Raw genomic sequence first — 19,086 nt, 5'->3', positions numbered from 1 at the left:
TTAATCAGGATCCATTTCATGGATATCTTATTACACATACATTTATTCTTAGTTGAAAATCATACACTAGTATCTTAAATTTTTCATTCAGAATGCTGCATAATGTTTACTAAATTTAAATAATTAGTTAGTAGAAAGGCTTTACAAATTTTATGATTTTTGAACAGAGGGTGGAGTAGCACACTTTCAGGGCTATTTCATGTTTATTTCACAAAGCACCTGGCCACACAAGAGCTATTTTCTGATTAACTGGCTGATTGATCCAATCAAACCAAGATGGCATTGTCTGAGCAATTCTGAGGATGCAGTGCTGAAACTCTGAATATGTCTTTAATGGGAATTCTTTCCTCAGAAAAGAATCAATTCAATATTTCTAATTCTGCACTCAAAAGCAGCATGAATAAAATTGCTATAATGGCTAATCCTGCATTAAATAGCAGTCAGCTGTTGGCCTGGAGACATACGACGTTACCAGTACAGCAATAGACGCCTAACAAGACATTGTCATTGAATGAAACTCTTCTTACTAACTCAGTACCTCATACATAGCTATTTATTAAATTCTTCATTTTTTACTAGGCAAAGTCAGATGGATCTGCCAATGCCTTAGACAGTCCAATGAGTCCACTCTGGGAATGCATGTTAAAACCAAGGTTCCCCTCTAACCACTGAATACACTCATTTCTCCTTCTCTTTCTCATTTTTGGGTCACTTCTTACACTTTATTGCACATCCTTCTTCCTATCTTTTTATCTCCTAACACTAATAATCTAGGATTCTTTTATTCTCCATTACCCAAAGTATATGTCAGTGTTGAACCCACAGCCAGAATACTCACTCTCATTCATCAGTTTACTCAGTCAATCAGCAAATATTTATGGCATGCTTTCTACATACCAAGCCTTTTTAAAATATTGAGATATAGTTGATGTACAATATCATATGTTACAGGTGTACAACCTAGTGACTCGAAATTTTTAAAGGTTATACTCTACTTATAGTAATAAAATACTGACCATATTCCTGATGTTGTACAATATATCCTTATTTATTTTATACAAAGTAGTTTGTACCTCTTAATTTCCTACCCCATCTTGCCTCTCTCCCCTCCCTGCTCCCCAGTGGTAACCACTAGTTTGTTCTCTACATCTGTGGGTCCATTTCTGTTTTGCTATATTCACTATTAGTTTTGCTTTAGATTCCACATACAAGTGATATCATGCAATATTTGTCTTTCTCTCTCTGACTTATTTTGCTTAACAGAATACCCTCCATGTTGTCACAAATGGCAAATTTTCATTCTTTTTTATAGCCAAGTAGTATTCCATTGCATATGTGTGTGTGTGTGTGTGTGTGTATCACCTCTTTACCCATTCATTTGTTGATGGACTTTTAGATTGCTTCTACCTCTTGACAATTGCAGATAATGCTGCTATGATCATTGGGGTGCATGATCTTTCTGAATTAGTGTTTTTTCATGTTTTTCTGGATAGATACCCAATAGTGAAATTGCTGGGTCAGATGGTAGTTCTCTTTTTAGTTTTTTGAGAAACCACCATACTGTTTTCCACAATGGCTGCACAAATTTACATTCCCACCAACAGTACACAAGGGTTCCCTTTTCTCCGCTTTCTCACCAACATTTCCTATTTGTGTTCTTTTTGATAATAGCCATTCCGACAGGTGTGAGGTGAAATCTCATTGTGGTTTTAATTTGCGTTTCTGTGACCGATGAACAATGTTGAGCATCTTTTCATGGGCCTGTTGCCCATCTGTATGTCTTCTTTGGGAAAATGTCTATTCAGGTCTTCTGCCCATTTTTTAATCAGGTGGTTTGTTTTTTGTTTTGATATCGAGTTGTATGACTTGTTTATGTATTTTAGACATCAATTCCTTATCGGTCATATCATTAGCAAATATTTTACCCCATTCAGTAGGCCATCTTTTCATTTTGTTGATGGTTTCCTTTTCTGTGCAAAAGCTTTTAAGTTTAATTCAGTCCCATTTGTTTGTTTTTGCTTTTATTTCCTTTGCTTTAGGGGACAGATCCAAAAAATATTGCTATGATTTATGACAGAGTGTTCTATGTTTTCTTCTAGAAGTTTTATGGTTTCTAGTCTTACATTTAGGTCTTTAATCCATTTTGAGTTTATTTTTGCATATAGTATGAAAAAAGTTCTAATTTCATTCATGTACATGTAGCTTTTCAGTTTCCCCAGCACCACTTTATTGAAGGGACTATCTTGTTTCCATTGTATATTCTTGCCTCCTTTGTTATAGATTAATTGACCATAAGTGTGTGCGTTTATTTCTGGGCTCTCTATTCTGTTCCATGGATCTACATGCCTATTTTTATGTCAGTATCATACTGTTTTGATTACTGTAGATTTGTAGTGTGATCTAAAGTCAGGGAGCCTGGTTTCTTCAACTAACTTCTGTTTCAAGATTGTGGCTGTTCGAGATCTTTTGTGTTTCTATACAAACTTGAAAATTATTTGTTCTAGTTCTGTGAAAAATGGCCTTGGTATTTTGATAGGGATTGCATTGAATCTGTAGATTGCCTTGGGTGAGATGGTCATTTTAACAATATTAATTTTTTCAATCCATGAATACAGTATATATTTCCTTTTTTTTTGTCTTTTGTCTTTTGTCTTTTGTCTTTTTAGGGCTGCACCCATGGCATATGGAGGTTCCAGGCTAGGGGTCCAATCAGAGCTGTAGCTGCTGACCTACACCACAGCCACAGCAATGCGGGATCTGAGCCGCATCTGCAACCTACACTGCAGCTCACAGCAATGCCGGATCTATAACCCACTGAGTGACGCCAGGGATCGAACCCACCTCATGGTTCCTAGTTGGATTCATTTCTTCTGTGCCATGATGGGAACTCCTGTATTTCCATTTTTTTTTAACATCATCTTCAATATACTTTATCTGTGTCTTATAGTGTTTTTTCAGAGTGAAAATAAATGAAATAAAGACAAACAAATAGAAAAGATCAATAAAACCAAGTGCTGGTTCTTTGAAAAGATAAACCCAATTGACAAATCTTTAGCTAGATTCACTAAGAAAAAAGAGAGGGCTTAGATAAATAAAATCAGAAACAAAAGAGGAGAAATTACAGTGACTACAGAGAGACAAAAGATTATAAGAGAATACTATGAACAGCTGTATGTTAAAAAAAATGGGCAAACTGGAAGAAATGGATAAATTCTTAGATTCGTACAACCTTCCAGAACTGAATTATGAAGAAATAGAAAGTCTGAATAGATGGATTACTAAGGAGGTTGAAACAAAAACCAAAAACCTCTCAAGAAACAAAAGTTCAGGACCGGACACCCTCATGGGATTTGGTTTCTCTTACCTGAGCCATTGGCTATATTTGAAAATCAGCTCTTTCCACCCTCCACATCTGCTAGAAGTGTCTACCGTTGTCTCCCTTCTTGCTATTTGTGCTTCTGGGGTCATCGGTGCTTTGCTACTTCCAGTGTTGCTGCTGATGCTGATGTTGCCACTTGAGGCACCAGGATGATGGGTGCCTGCACCACATTCAGGGTTGCCTAGGTCACGGGTATGGTCACTGCCATGGGGGGAGGGAGAAGATGGGAGAGAGTGAGGGTCACAGGTGCTTCTGCCACCTCCAGGTTTGTTGGGTTCATGATTGTCACTCTTGGGGTCAAGGGGGATGGAGTAATAGCCTCCACGCCTGGAGGGATGGAGTCACAGAATCTGCTGCTGCTGCTGCTGCTACCCTGTGGTCGTGTGTACCCCTGCAGCTGGGAGGCCAGAGTCATGTGCACTGCCTCCCGTGCTGCTACCAAATGTTCAGCAGTCACAAGCCAGGGACCAGGATCACAGGTACCACCTCTGCTGTTCCCCCAGTACTGCCTCCTTCATGTGTTGCAGGCCACTCACTTTCAGATGGGCAGATGCGTGGAGCTCTCCAGTGTCCTGGTGTGTTGATTAGAGAAGGCTTTGCTGAGTTGTGGATATTCTACTGATTGTAGATTGATGGGGAAAGCCGAGAGGAGCATCTCATGCCACCAAGATCCTCACAAAATATTATAATATGAGTCTTCTTGGAGGTCCCATCTTGGCACAGCAGAAGTGAATCTGACTAGGAACCACGAGGTTGCAGGTTTGATCCCTGGCCTCGCTCCGTGGGTGAAGGATCTGGTGTTGCCGTGAGCTGTGGTGTAGGTTGCAGATACGGCTCAGATCTGGCATGGCTGTGGCTGTGGTGGAGGCCAGCAGCTGTAGCTCCGATTCGACCCCTAGCCTGGGAACCTCCATATGCCGCGGGTGCGGCCCTGAAAAGACAAAAGAAAAAAAAATGAATTTTCTTCTCTGAGTAGACCTACAAATATCACAATTTTTCCTGACCCTGAAAGAGCAATTATTCAGGGAACCCAACCTGGCTACCATGTGTCTAGGAGGATATCAGCAATAAGCCATCTCTCTGGCCTCCTCATTTCTTGTAGTGATGACCTTTCAGGAAGTGTATCTCATCTGCTTGACTGATTTTCCGCTTTTCCAGAATTTTGCTTTCATCACAGGGAGGTAACGTAAAACTCGGGCCCTGCAGAATTCCCTGAGGAGTTCTCCCCGGTGTAGAAAGAACTTTTCAGGATTTTCAAAGACATCCAATGAATAAGTAAGTTTAGAGGTTCTGTGCATTCCCTCCAGGGACTTCAGATTTGGAAGTTTCTTTTTACTTTTTATTTTTTATTTTTATTTTCCCACTGTACAGCAAGGGGGTCAGGTTATCCTTACATGTATACATTACAATTACAGTTTTTCCCCCACCCTTTCTTCTGTTGCAACATGAGTATCTAGACATAGTTCTCAATGCTATTCAGCAGGATCTCCTTGTAAATCTATTCTAAGTTGTGTCTGATAAGCCCCTTTCATGGAAGCTGGTGGAAATGCTGCAGATGCTTTATTTTCCCCCATAGTTGCTAATTTTCTAAGGTACCAAACCTCCAAGCCATTGAAAACATTATGGTGCATACCAGGCAAAGATCTGGTCTCATTTGTGTGTTGGTGCTTTGATTTAGTTATTTCATAACCGATACTCACCATTGGCCTCAGGTAACTCTAGATACAGTAGTGAGACTTTTCCCCATAACCTGTTATACACCGGGGGCTCAAGATCCTTGTATGCAGAGCCTAGCACTAATCCCATGGCAGAGATGACATGATTGCAAGGAATAAATCCTTTTCAAGCTAACTTAAAGGAAAAGGATGAAAATATTGTAGGCATTCAAGATCATCTCCAAGTCTTTGGCCAGAAAGCTCTAGACAGGACTGGAGCTAAGAGCTGAAAACACTACAGCAGCTGAAAGAGCTGCTTTCTTTGCATCGGGCTAAATCTTCCTCCGTGTCTGGACATACTGTCTCTGCTACACTTACACAGAAGCCAGTTTTCTTTGCCCCAGCCATGACTTTACACTGCTTCCCCTCCTTGAGCACACAACAAAGACTGAATTCAACCCCCATGTTCTAAACACAAATCCTCAGGAAAAGAAACCTGATTTTTCCAGCTTGAATCATGTACCAACCTTTGGCACAATCCCTGGTAACTAGGGAACAGCCTCCCATGGCCAATTACCCATTACAGCAGGAGCTGGGAGAGATTTCAGAGAAGAGGTAAGGGCCATCAGGAAAATCGATTGGCGTGTCATGACCGTGTCTTCTGCTGGCTTCGTAGCCTCCAAGGAATAAGTAGATTAAATGCACTCTGAAGGAAACATGATAAATGTAGCCGAAAACCTAATTGTCAGAGATAATAACTATATAGAAAGATGAAACTTGTCAAGAAAGGATGATTGAGAAGAGGAAAGATGTTACCTACAGATTATCTGGGTCTGAGGGTGAAGTGAAAAAAGAAGACTAAAAGTACTATCAACCAGTTTCAGCCACAAAAACTACACCACTGCCCTTGCCTGCCTTGCTGAGATAAAGGGAAATGATGATTCAGCAGCTGGTAGTAGTTGGGGCTTCTGGTCAACCCAACCATCAGTTAAAGCTTCCTCTTCATCATGGCCTCCCCATCTCTTGTTCCCTAGGGTCTCTGTGTAGTTCTGGCCTCTGGTTTCCAGTTGAAGCACAGAGCTCCTCAAAAGGTGGCTGCTGGAGCCATCATCCCAATATGTGATCCCAAGAATCGCAGGAGTTCCCGTCATGGCTCAGTGGTTAATGAATCTGACTAGGAACCATGAGGTTGGGGGTTTGATCCCTGGCCTTGCTCAGTGGGTTAAGGCTCCAGCGTTGCCGTGAGCTGTGGTGTAGGTTGCAGACATAGCTCGGATCCTGCGTTGTTGTGGCTGTGGTGTAGGCCGGCAGCTGCAGCTCTGATTCGACCCCTAGCCTGGGAACCTCCATATGCCATGGAGCGGCCCAAGAAATGGCCAAAAGACAAAAAAAAAAAAAAAAAAGAATTGCTTCACTCAGGAGTATACTTGTTGGGTATCCACTATCCCTTAGAAGAAATCGACCCCTCTTCCTTTCTTGTGAAACTCTATGTACTCACTCCTACCTTCCAAATAATGATCTTAAAGATTTTTTTTTTTTTTTACTTCTGGGAAGATGGAGCATATTGCTGCAGAGCACCAGTGGTTTCTCTACCTCTCATGGGAGTTTTCAGCCTGACTTGGCCCTGGGGATAAGCAGGAGTTTGGGCCTGGGCCAGAATTGTGGGAAAAAAAGACAGTGTTCATTAGAGAATGAAGAAAGCCTTTGCTCCTCTAGGTCATCCTCCAGTTCATTCAGTCTTCACCCAAGGAAGAAGCTCTACCAGACTCTTCACTGCCACCCCTCCACATCTACGAAACCTGCACTGGCTCTTCCTATGAAGGTGTAAATGATCAAGCATGTGGTATTAGCTAAGTGGTCCTCAGGGTAGTCTCAGCCCAGCAGCCTCAGAGTCACTGGGAACTCGTGTGAAACATAAACTCTAGAGCCCAAACTCAGACTGAATCAGAAATCTGTGTTTTGTTTGTTTGGTTGGTGTGTTTTGGTTTTGGTTTGTTTGGTTCGTGGTTTTTTGTTTGTTTGTTGTTTTTTGGGGGGTTTTTTTTTGTCTTTTCTAGGGCCGCTCCCGTGGCATATGGAGGTTCCCAGGCTAGGGGTCCAACCACAGCCACAGCAACGCAGGATCCGAGATACATCTGCAACCTACACCACAGCTCACAGCAATGCCAGATCCTTCACCCACGGAGCGAGGCCAGGGATCGAACCCACAACCTCATGGTTCCTAGTGGGATTCGTTAACCACTGCGCCACGATGGGAACTCCACAAGTATCATTTCTTAGTTAAGCTGCTTCAGAGCCCGGGGATTTTTCTCAAATGCCCTTTGCTGCTGTCTCTGCCTGGCATGATTTCCACTTTTCACCATCACCTACTGCATCCCCACCTCCCTACCCCCTACCACTTCCTTCCCCTCACTAACTCTTTCAGGTGACTACTCGAGATGTGTCAGGGACCTATGCGGTCCCATACCGAACTGCATTCATCCCACTTGTAGGAATTAGTGGTGCCTGTTTACCTGCCTGCCCCCGCAATACATATAACCTCCAAGAAGGCTGAGACGGGAAGTTCCCATTGGGGCTCAGTGACAACAAACCCGACTAGGACCCATGAGGATGTGGGTTTGATCCCTGGCCTCGCCCAGTGGTTAAGGATCCGGCGTTGCCCTGAGCTGTGGTGTAGGTTGCAGACGTGGCTCAGATCCCGCGTGGCTGTGGCTGTGGTGCAGGCCGGCAGCTATAGCTCCGATTCGACCCCTAGCCTGGGAACCTCCATATGCCGTGGGCACGGCCCTAAAAAGCCAAAACAAAACAAAGGGCCGAGATGGCACTGTGCTCATTCCTCTATGTTCCGTGCTTGACAGAGTGAGTGCGGGGAACGTGAGGAAAGAGTGATACTAATTAAATGGGTGCCTGTTCCAAGCGATGCACACTCACAGTGTGCTGTCATGTGCTGTCGTTGAGAAAACCGCCTGTCCGAATATCCTCTGACTAAATCTTTTACTCTCTGAGTCATGCACATCAGCACTTCCTTTTTTGAGATTGTTTTTATATCTGTTGGATACCGCGAAGGGCTTGACGTTTATAGAATTGTTTCCAGAGGAGATGAGTGCTTTCTGAGCACCCCTCTGGTTGAAGTTCAGTTGAATTTATAGGTTCAAGTTTTACAAGAAAATCCCTCCTTCCCATATTTCATTGGCTGCAAAGATATCTATAACCTCAAGTGGTGGCCACCCCAGAATTATGATCTTGAAATACTTGGGATCATTGGTGCAGGATTTTGCAGGCCAGGCTGGGCATCGGTTGGGGTTCTCCGGGCAGGTCAGCGTGCTTAAAGGCTTTTGGCTTAGAAAGCCTTTAAATATAAAAATAAATGAGCTCAGTGGGTTAAGGATCTGGTTGCTGCAAGCTGCAGTGTAGGTCACAGATGCGGCTCGGATCCTGCGTGGCTGTGGCTGTGGCTGTGGCTGTGGCGTGGCCGGCAGCTGCAGCTCCCATTCGACCCCTGGGAACTTCCATATGCCGCCGGTGCAGCTGTTAGAAAAGAAAAGAGAAAGACAATTTAAAATGAAAATAAACAAAATGAGCATCGGTTATCTGTGCCCACCGAGTCCTCAGACATAAAATCTTTCATTTTCTGAGAATCCTAAGGAAACGACATGGGTTCCCCTCCATCGTGTGTCATTGGGTCCTAAGAGAAATTAACAATTAGGCAACCATGTGCCACGTGGAAGGGGATTCGGGTGGCTTTGCTGCCCATTGCCTTCAGGTGTGGGAGGAGGGTGGGCCCTGCTTTGTGTTCCAAGGTCAGAATCCAGGGTCTTTGAGCTTTCTGTCCTCTGGCATGCACGCTGCCTTGGCTTTGAGGTTCACAATGGAAAGCTAGAGTTAGATTTTTCAAACTGTGCCTTGTATACATTCGCTTGGTGTCTGCAGGCTATGTTGCAACTATATTTAGATTTCTAGTGCTCTTGTAAAAGTACAGTTTTAAAAATATTTAGCTCTTTTGGGGAGTATAACTTCTCTTGTCTTTTTAAGTAACCACGTCATGTCTAACCAGCATCCATGTGTTTGTTCTAAAGTATACACTGTCGGAGTTCCTGTCATGGCTCAGCCTTAATGAACCTGATTAGCATCCATGAGGACGCAGGTTCGATCCCTGGCCTCTCTCAGTGGATTAAGGATCCGGCGTTGCGGTGAGCTGTGTTGTAGGTTGCAAATGCGGCTGGATCCTGTGTTGCTGTGGCTGTGGTGCAGGCCAGCGGCTATAGCTCCGATTGGACCCCTAGCCTGGGAACCGCTCTATGCCTTGAGTGAGGCCCTAAAAAGCCAAAAAAAAAAAAAAATTATACACTGTCTATAAAGGAAAGTCAACTTTATTTGTGTAGTTCCCTAGAGGAAGAAAATATATTTGTTTGACTTGACCCGGAAGAACATAAACAGAGAAACATTTTTGTTAACTTCTATAGTTTATTACTTCATTTCTCTTGTTTGTTTACTATGCATAGTTTTGCTATCACTTCCGACCTATAACTCTGAGCTACAGACTATAGGCATGTTTCTTCTATAACGTGAGAACAAAGGCATGGAAAACTTTTTCTGCCAATCTTCAGGTTCTCATAGTTTCTTTGTAAATAGCTGTTAAGAGGGGAGCTCAGGGTCTTCCCACTCTGACATTTATTTGAAATCATAGAATCTTGCTCAAATGTTAACAGTCATTATTAAGAGATAATGACTTTGATCTCTAATACTTCTATGCTCAATATATGTGAGGGACTGCTCTAAGTCCTTTACAGACATATTAACTCATTTAACAGTACTACATAGGAGTTCCCGTGTGGCTCAGTGGGTTAAGGACCTGGCATTGTCACTGTAGCGGCTCTGGTGGCTGTCGTGGCACGGGTTTGATCCCTGGCCCAGGAACTTCCACATGCCATGGGTGTGGCCCAAAAAATAGTACCACACAGAAACCCTGTGAGGTAGGTACTACTATTATCCCCTTTTTATAGATAATGAAACTGAGGCTTAGAGAGGCCCAAGAACTCATTAACTCGTGATCCAGGTAGACTCCAGATTCAGATCCAGGCAGTCTGACTCCAGAGGCGGTGTGTACTCTTAACTGCTTTATATAGAGAGATACAGATGAGCCATTCTTCAATAGGGTAGATTTTGTTCCCCACCAGGGGACCTTTGGCAAGGTCTGGGGACATGTTTGATCGTCACAACTGAGAAGGGGGACACAGGCTACTGGCATTTAATCGGTGGAGATCAAGTATGCTGCTGCTAAACAGGCTACAAACCACAGGAAAGTCTGCCATAACAAGGAATTATCTGGGTCAAAATTCAGTAGTGCCAAGGCTGAGAAACCCTGATGTGGACAGCTAGAGGATAGATAGGTGGTGACAGATCAATGATAGATTAATGACAGATAGACAGACGGATAGATGGATAAATGATAGGACTGGGGGCTATTGAAACTGACATACAAGGAGTTCCTGTTGTGGCTCAGTTGTTGAGGAACCCGACTAGGATCCATGAGGACGGGCGTTCAACTCTTGGCCTCGCTCCGTGGGTTGAGGATCCAGCACTGCCGTGAGCTGTGGTGTAGGTCGCAGATGCGGCTCGGATCCCGCGTTGCTGTGGCTGTGGTGTAGGCCAGTGGCTACAGCTCCGACTGGACCCCAAGCCTGGGACCCTCCATCTGCTGCAGGTGCGGCCCTAAAAAGACAAAACAAAACAAAACGAACAAAAACAAGAGTCAGAGTCAGGCCAGGGTGATGGTAATTAGAAAGCCACAGAGACCCAGGGTTTTGATAGACATTGAAGGCAGGGGCCCCCCGACTTTGGCCTGTCAAGGACTGAAGAACAGCAGAGCATCCTCCTGACGACTTCCGGACCTGGCCAGGGAACGACCTGCTTATGAACAAGGCTGGAGGCGCTCTGACCAAGAACTGCAGAGAAGGAGATAGAGCGCCCCCTAGCTCCCCATGCAAGAATTCCTACAACCTCCCAGAACTCCAGGTTAGGTTATTAGGAGTACAAGCTGGCTTGGCCAAGTTAAAGGACAGCCTTTCTTTCTTTCCATATCTTTCTCCTGGGCTTGCCTTCCCCTGGCTTGTTTGGAAGGAAACCCCTCAAATACCTCCTCCACGAGGATCTAGCGCTGCAGGCGTGACAAGTTTGCGTTTTCTACTGGAGAAGAAAAAATTTCTAATCTCCGATAGGGCACACTCTAGTAAAAATAATAGGGTTTTTTTTTGGTTTTTGTTTTTTCAAATTGAAGTACATTTACTATTTCATCCCCACGGACACATCACTGCCACCCAGCCCTCAGGGCAAAAAAAAAAAAATCATTCCTGTTTGATGGGTCCTTTGACTCACTAAAGGCGTTTCCTAGATTCATGTCACAATGTTACATAAATTTCTACCAGTCAGTGGGACAATCAAAATTATTGGAATTGGAGTTCCCGTTGTGGAGCTGCAGAAATGGATCCAACTAGTATCCACGAGGGTGCGGGTTTGATCCCTGGCTTCACTCAGGAGGTTGGGGATCCGGCATTGCCGTGAGCTGTGGTGTAGGCCAGCAGCTACAGCTCTGATTCACCTCCTAGCCTGGAACCTCCATATGCCGTGGGTGCAGCCCTAAAAAGCTATATATGTATGAATTTCCAATGTCCTTTTCTCTCTTTTGTTTCTGCTATTCCTTCAGACCTGGGAGGTCCTTGCTGTCTACAGGTGTCAGATGCTGGTGACCCCATAATGGTTAAGGCTGCTTCATCGCCATCATTTTATCACACAGCTGACCCTTTCAGAATAGCTCTTGCTCATCAAGAATAGTCCTACCTCGGACACGAGGTATGCTGTTTCCACACTATTTTCTAGAGCCCATCGCCAGCCCAATGCCCATCATGCCACATTTTACAACCAGCACGTGGCGGTTTGGAGTTCAGAGATTGCCTCTCTACTGGGTCTACTTTTGCATCAGGGATCTTCTCCATCACGAACTAGATCGTAAGACAAGCTGTAGAGCTTTTCAATCACAGCACTGGTTTCTGCTCCTACACTAAGCTTTACCCGAGGCGGGGGTCCACACGAAGGGTTTCATTGTCCAGGAAACATTTGGTTCCTTCAAGTTCTCAGGGAGAAGGACGCTGAAGCACAAGTTCCCATTTTCTGAGATGTGATTACATTGATAAGGTTTCACATGCCCATGTTTATCCAAGCAATTTAACTGATAAGCACTAGAACATTTTTTTCCAGCAACATTTAAGTGATGAGGTAATATTCTAGAAACAGTTCTCTGGCTGGTCTTTCCAAAAAGAACTGATTGCTAATTCTCTGACTTCTAACCACCGAGCCATTTGTTCAAGGTTGTCAGCTGAATGAATGTGGAAAATGTTCCATTTGGAGAGGTCAAGGTTCAAATGGAATTCACTCTCAGACTTAACTTGGCTCTAGTGTGGAATTATCTGCTCCCATTTTTCTTCACTCCTGCCAGAAGAAGCCCCCCTCCCCGCTCGCCCTGGCAAAAAAAAAAAAAAAAAAAAAAAGTTCTGTTTCATCTTAGCTCTATTCAGAGGATTGGTAAGAATTTATCCCGTGTTGCTGACACTAAGCAGAGAAGCAGCCAGAACAATGCCAAGCACACAGTAGGTGCTTAATATGTACATGCCACTGAAACAACTCAGTGACACCAAATTTGGTGGCAGACATGCCATCAGGTCGCCCAGCCCCAGAGTGCCGTCTGCTGCTTAGGCACTCTGTTCTCACACATTGGTTTATTTTTACCTGCACACTTTTTTCTTAGTGTTTTCATCTATAATTTTAATATCCAGCCAACTGTGCATAATGTTTAATGACATCCCGTTAACTAAGAAACACTTTTCGAAGAACCACCGAGAAGTAACAATTGCTGCTTTTCTCCCCAGCACCTGATACACGGTTTCTTGGCAAGGGATGACTTAGATGACAGCTCTTGCTCACTTCCAGGGCCCCCAGACTGAGTTTCAGCAGACAGGGATCTTTTGCTATACAGTCTGATCCTCCAAACAGTAGCTGGAATGGCTTTACATGCACGGGAACAGAGGTATCAGCATGGGTGAAACGAACAGGCATCCCGCTCAGCCTAAAACCATCTCTACCTCTGATTGGCTGCTCACGGCCAGAAAAAAATCCCTATTGGAGGCTTTTTCTTTAGATGAAGCAGTACCCTCTGCTCTGGAACCAGTGTAAATTTGCCTTGAGAGGGAAGAACTGAGAGTTGGTCATACCCCACCATGAGATGCCAGCTCTAATCCATAATCTCTGCTAGCCCCATGAAGCCAGAACAGCAATGGAAATCTCTTAGCATAGGGAAAGGCCTCTGAAGAAAGGATTAGGGGAGTGAGAAGTGCGGAGGCCTTGGCACTGTTGGTAACGTGTTAGCCACGCCATGTTCGAAGGTTCAGCTTGAAAATGCAAGTTTTGTACGGGATAGTCTTGGGCTTAATTCCCAGCCCCACCACTTACTAGCTGAGTGAACATATGTGAGTCATTTAACATTTTCAACCCTGTTTCTTCATCTATAAAATGGAGATATATAATAACACTGCCAGGGTTAGTTTCTTGAGGCTGTCATAACAGATGACCGCACACTCAGTGGCTTAAAATGACCCAAAGGTACTCTCTTCCTGTTCTGGAAGCCAGAAGTCCAAAATCAAAATGTCAGCAGCGTTGGTTCCTTCTGGAGGGTCTGGGAGGAGAATCCATTCCATTTTTCTCTCCCAGCTTCAGGTTAGCTGCGAGCAACCCTTGACAGTCCTTGGTTTGACACTATAAGGTTCCAACCTCTGCTTCCGTTTGCTCGTGACCATCTTTCCTGTGTCTCAAAAACCTCCCTCTCCTTCCTCCTATAAGGAGACCTGTCATTGAATTCAGGGCCCGCCCTAATCCAGGAGGATTTCATCTTGTGATCCTTAATTGAATGGCCTCTCCAAAGATGCTTTTTCCAAATAAGGTCATGTTCGGCAGTAGAGGGGGTTAGGACGTGGGCTATCAATTTGGCGGGACGCTCTTCAACCCACTGCACTGTCATCTATGGTTACTGTCAAGATTTAGTGCGGTAATATACTAAAGACCTTAGCATACAGCCTAGGGACAGTAAGAACTCAGTAAATGATCCCTGTAATTTCCAACACTTAAGTCCTCTTTACTTACCCGCTTCCATAAGGACAAAGAAAGTCCTGCTCTACAGCAAAGGCATGAATATTATGTTTTTAGTGCTTACCTGCCAAGATGTTAGTGTCCGTTCTCACAGTGTTTGTTAGATGAATGCGTTTTTGCTGATCTCCTACTTGGTTCGAAGATGCTCTACAAATGTGATGAACTCTCCAATCTCTGCTAAGTGGCAAAGCAGTGATAAAGGAAAAAGTGATAGTAAAAAGACGTGTAAGATTACTAGGAATGCTAAAATAGAGATTATATATAAAAAAGAAAGACGCGATGTCCAGACAAGATGGGGTGGATTCAACTCTCTCTGGTCCCTGCTGAAAACAATTAAGAACCCTAAAGATAACTCGAGAGGCAATCAAAGAAAAACTTTGAAAGGTGGGAGGTGGAACACGTGGCTGGAGGAACACAACAGGGGCAGGGCATCTTTCGAACCACCACCCAACAGAAGAAGGTTGAGAAGGCCGCTTGGATCTGGCCTTTCCCAACCATCAACCTGTTAAGAGACAGGGCTGCCCAGGTAAGCCCACTCCTTCCCCGGATGGAACAGGAGTCCCATCGACAACTTGATGTGGAGCTGGCAGAACCAGCAAGGGGGATCAATGGGAAGCCCTAGTGATAATAAATTACTAGAGTAAGCACTCTCTCGCCTTGCCCTGTTTGAGACTCACCTCCCCCACCTAGAAACACGACCTTGCTCCGTGGGGCACTGGCAAAGGAAGCCATGGCACAAGTGCCAACTGGGGAAGCATTTTCCTTCCCCATTGGACCTGAGGCTCCCCTCCTCCATTCAGAGGTCATCTGTGGGTGTGTGTGTCTGTCTGTCTGTCTGTCTGTCTGTCTGTGTGCAGATTGGTGGGAGGAGTGGGCCATTCACAAATGGGCCATGCCACAATAAATGGGTAACCTGGGATGTACTCTCCATCTTCCATAGGCAGGGGGGAAGACTGCTGCAAAATACGCCCAGCTCAGGAAGCTCATGTGTCCCTGCAGGCCTAAGGCCCCTGTGCCCCCACTTTCAGACACTCAGAGGAACCCTCACTGCAAGCACCCAGCTAGGGAGGCACTCTTCATCCCCCACAGACAAGAGGAGCCTGTGAAAAAGTCTCCAGGAAACCTCATTCAGTCCTGAAGCAGGGAGACTCCCTTTTCCCACCCATAAGATTTAGGCAGTCAAGCCTGAGCAAACTTTTTCAGCTCCAACAAACAACACTAGCAAGGATCAATGGGAATCCCAGGGGCATGGGATAAACCTGGTGGATAAAAATAGGACCACAAAGGATGGCTCTGCGTATTATATTACTATTGAAACCACAATCCCCAAAACGGATCTACATGCTAAATCTAAACAAAGCATGCTAGAATTAAAAATTGATGGAACCCACAGTATCCTAGAGCAATAGCCAAAATAACTGATATACAATTGAAAATCACTCCACATCAGGAACCAGAAAAATCACAACCTGAAGGAAGGAAGACATTTAATTGCCATCAACACTGAGGTAAATCAGACGTTGGAATTATCTGAGAAAGATTCAACACACAATTACAAATTATATTGAAATAGGCGAAAAATAAATTTTACATATCTCAGCAAAAAAACAGAAGCTATAAAAACTAAATGTAAATTAAGAGGTAAAAATTGTAATATGAGAAATAAACACCTAGTAGGTGGACTCAATAGTACAGTGAAGATGACAGAAGATGGAATCTGTGAACTTGAGGACAGATCCATAGAATTTATTCAAATATTTTCAAACCACATCTGACAAAAGAACTTATATCTAGAATAAAGAATTGTCAAAAAGCAGCAGTAAAGAAACAGTCAATCCCAATTAGAAAATGAGCAAAAGACATAAACAGGCATTTCCCCAAAGAGGATGTCTAGATGGAAAATAAACACATAAAAAGATATTCGATATCATTAGCTATTAGAGAAATATAAATTAAAACCACAATGAGATATCACTACACACCTATCCAAAGAGCTAAATTAAAAAATATTGATAAAACCAAAATGCTGACAAGGATGTAGAAAAATTGGATCACTCATGCATTGTTGGTAAGAACACAGCATGGTACAGCTGTTCTAGAAAATGGTTTGGCAGCTTCTAAAATAAACTAAACATGAAATTATCATATGAACCAGTAATTGCATTCATAACACCAAAGCATAAATTCACATAAAAACCTTATACAAATATAATAACCCCAAACTGGAGAATAACCCAAATGTTTTTCAACAGGTAAATCATTAAACAAGTGGGGATACTTCATATCATTGAAGACTACTCAGGAATAAGAAGAAACAGACTATTGATAAGTGTCACAACTCTGAGGAATATTTAGAGAATTATGCTAGGTGAAAACAAAGCCAATCCCCAGTGGGTATATACTGTATGATTCTAGTTACATAACATTTTGAAAAGACAAAATTTTAAAGAGAGAGAACAAATTAGTGGTGGCCAGGGGTCAAGTGAATGGACATAAGGTGGTGGATGTAGCCATCAAAGGACAACAGGATGGGCCCCTGCGGTGATGAAGATGTTCCATGCCTGGACGGCTTCTATGTCACTCTTCTGGCCTCACTATTGTACTACAGCGCTGCAAGATGCTACTACCATTGGGAGCAACTGGGTAAAGGGCACGTAAGTTCTCTCGGTATTAATTCTTACACCTGCATGTACATCTCCAACTACCTCAAAATTAAAAAGCTTAAGTGAAAGGAGATGCAAGATGGTGACCATTGCACGTGCACGTAGAATGAACCGTGGGAACATTTCTCGAAGGCAAAGAGCAAATCCTGTGACATACTACGAAAGGGCTTTGCTCGTGCAGTCCACAGTAAACTACAAGAAAGGAAGAAATAAAATGGGCCAACTAGAGGAAGGTTTGCTCACAGAGAGTTGACTTGCATCGCTGTGGGCACATGATGGCCTTGGTGGTAGTTAAAGGTGGGGTTCCACTGGGGAACTTGGAAGCTCACGGGAGGGAACCTTTACTTCCAGCCTTAGGTGGTTCCATAGAATCAGGGCCTATTCCAATCTGCACAATATCAAAGGGACCGGCGGGGGTAGTGTGAGTGTGGACATAGGTATGCTAAGGATCGCCGTACATTTCTTGGGGCACCCGCCAAGAATGAGGTAGCCAACCTCAATGGGTGTCCCACATCAATGGAATGTGGGGGAGAGCTGCCTGGGAGAATACATTTCAGCAGGTTAAAAAGGTGGGGTGGGGGGGTGACCAAATGGAGAGTTTGGAAGGACCCTGTCACAGTCCAGTTGGTGAAAATGCTTCCAGGAACTCCAAACATAAACCTATATGGGTTACTCACTTTAGACCAACACACAGTTGACCATAAGAAGGGGCTTCCAAGTCCGTGCTCACTCTTAACGAGAACAGCTTCTCTACTTCATTGATTTAGAGACACGATCCCCTATCCAGTTTGCTTCTAAATTGAAAGAAACCACAAACTGTCAATCTTGACCATCCTCAAATTCTCCAACTTTAGTTTACCACCCAAGGGAGTCCACTGACTGTGGAGACAGAAAGCCAGAGGCTTTCTGGGGTGGGGGGGGACAAAGACCCCCAAATGACAACAGAGCTTTCCAGAATGAGCAACCAGAGTTGGAACATGGTTTGGATTCAGTCCAGGCCTCTACTGATGTGGGGCTGCAGAAACAGAACCCTGAATTCCTGATCTCAAACCACTAGCGAGAGTTCCCCAGCTCTGTGGCATAGTTCTCCTAGACATCACTGAAAAAGGAGAAATTTGCAAACGTTTTGCTGGTCTGGAAAGAAAGATTTTTGGCAATGGGAGATTTGGCTCCAGCAAGAAAAAAAAAAAATGCATTGAACATTTCTCTGTCATCTCATAGGAACTCTGAGGGGAATTTTGGAGTCCTGCTTCATATTAGGAGATAAAAAGGGCATAAAACCTTTCTCCACCCCTGGATCTGGTGGTGGAGGCCTCCTCAGCGCCAAATGACACAAAAGCTCTCTTCCTTGACTTTATTTTTTTAATTAATTAATTTATTTATTTGCTTTTTAGGGCTGCACATGCAGCATATGGAAGTTCCCAGGCTAAGGGTTGAATTGAATCTACAGCTGCCAGCCTACGGCTCAGCCAGAGCCATGCAGGATCCGAGCTGCACCTGCGACCTACCCCACAGCTCACAGCAACGCTGGATCCTTCACCCACTGAGCGAGGCCAGGGATTGAATCCGCATCCTCGTGGATCCTAGTCGGGTTCCTTAACCGCTGAGCCACAAAGGGAACTCCTGTATCGTCATATAATTTCAGATTTCGAGGACCACAGAGTCTTTGTCACAACTACTCTGTCATCAGAGCCTAAAAGGATCCGTAGACAATATGTAAATAAATGGGGCTTGCGTGTTCCAATAAAACTTTATTTATAAGACAGGCTACCTGTGGGATTTGCCCTACAGGCTGCAGTTAGCCACTCTAATGTAGTTTGGCTCCAGAGGGTTTCATACCAGTAATTAAATGCCCAAGTTACAAGTGGCATATATCCCTTTAATGTAAAAAGCAAAAAATAAATAAGTAAATAATTTAAAATTTAAAAATTTAAATTTCACTCACAACTCATCCAGTAGTTAAATTTACTCACAACTCATCCAGTAGTCTTAAACACATGGCCCCAACCAGGTACAGAGAGCAAGCTAGTAGCATCCTACTGTGTTCCCAAAAGGAAGAAAGCAGGAAATAGCTGGTGAATAAGATGAGTGACTACCACAGAGGGTATGTATTAAAGTTACATGTTTGTATGCCTGTCTTTCCATTACAAGGTCAATCCCTCAAGGTCCTTATCTTATGCACGGATCTAAACTA

At 43.8% G+C, this 19,086-nt stretch overlaps 1 protein-coding gene across 2 annotated transcripts in view; it reads left to right on the top strand.

The window, feature by feature from the left end:
• LOC102166369 (uncharacterized) overlaps nucleotides 1-19,086 on the top strand; it is a 344,509-nt gene that overhangs the window by 311,891 nt on the left and 13,532 nt on the right. The window contains exon 6 of one of the 2 annotated variants that reach the window (XR_014835326.1): nucleotides 16,482-16,883. The gene's annotated coding sequence lies outside the window, so the exon portion shown is untranslated. Of the gene's footprint in view, nucleotides 1-16,481; nucleotides 16,884-19,086 lie in introns of those variants that run through there. The other variant, XR_014835328.1, reaches the window with a different exon arrangement.

Source organism: Sus scrofa, chromosome X, assembly GCF_054392235.1.
Source record: "Sus scrofa isolate SSC_HxYL_T2T_F1_AM1 chromosome X, Sscrofa_HxYL_maternal_Yorkshire_Landrace_v2.0, whole genome shotgun sequence".
In the NCBI taxonomy this organism is placed as follows: Eukaryota; Metazoa; Chordata; class Mammalia; order Artiodactyla; family Suidae; genus Sus; species Sus scrofa.
This window is presented reverse-complemented; position numbering and strand designations above follow the sequence as displayed.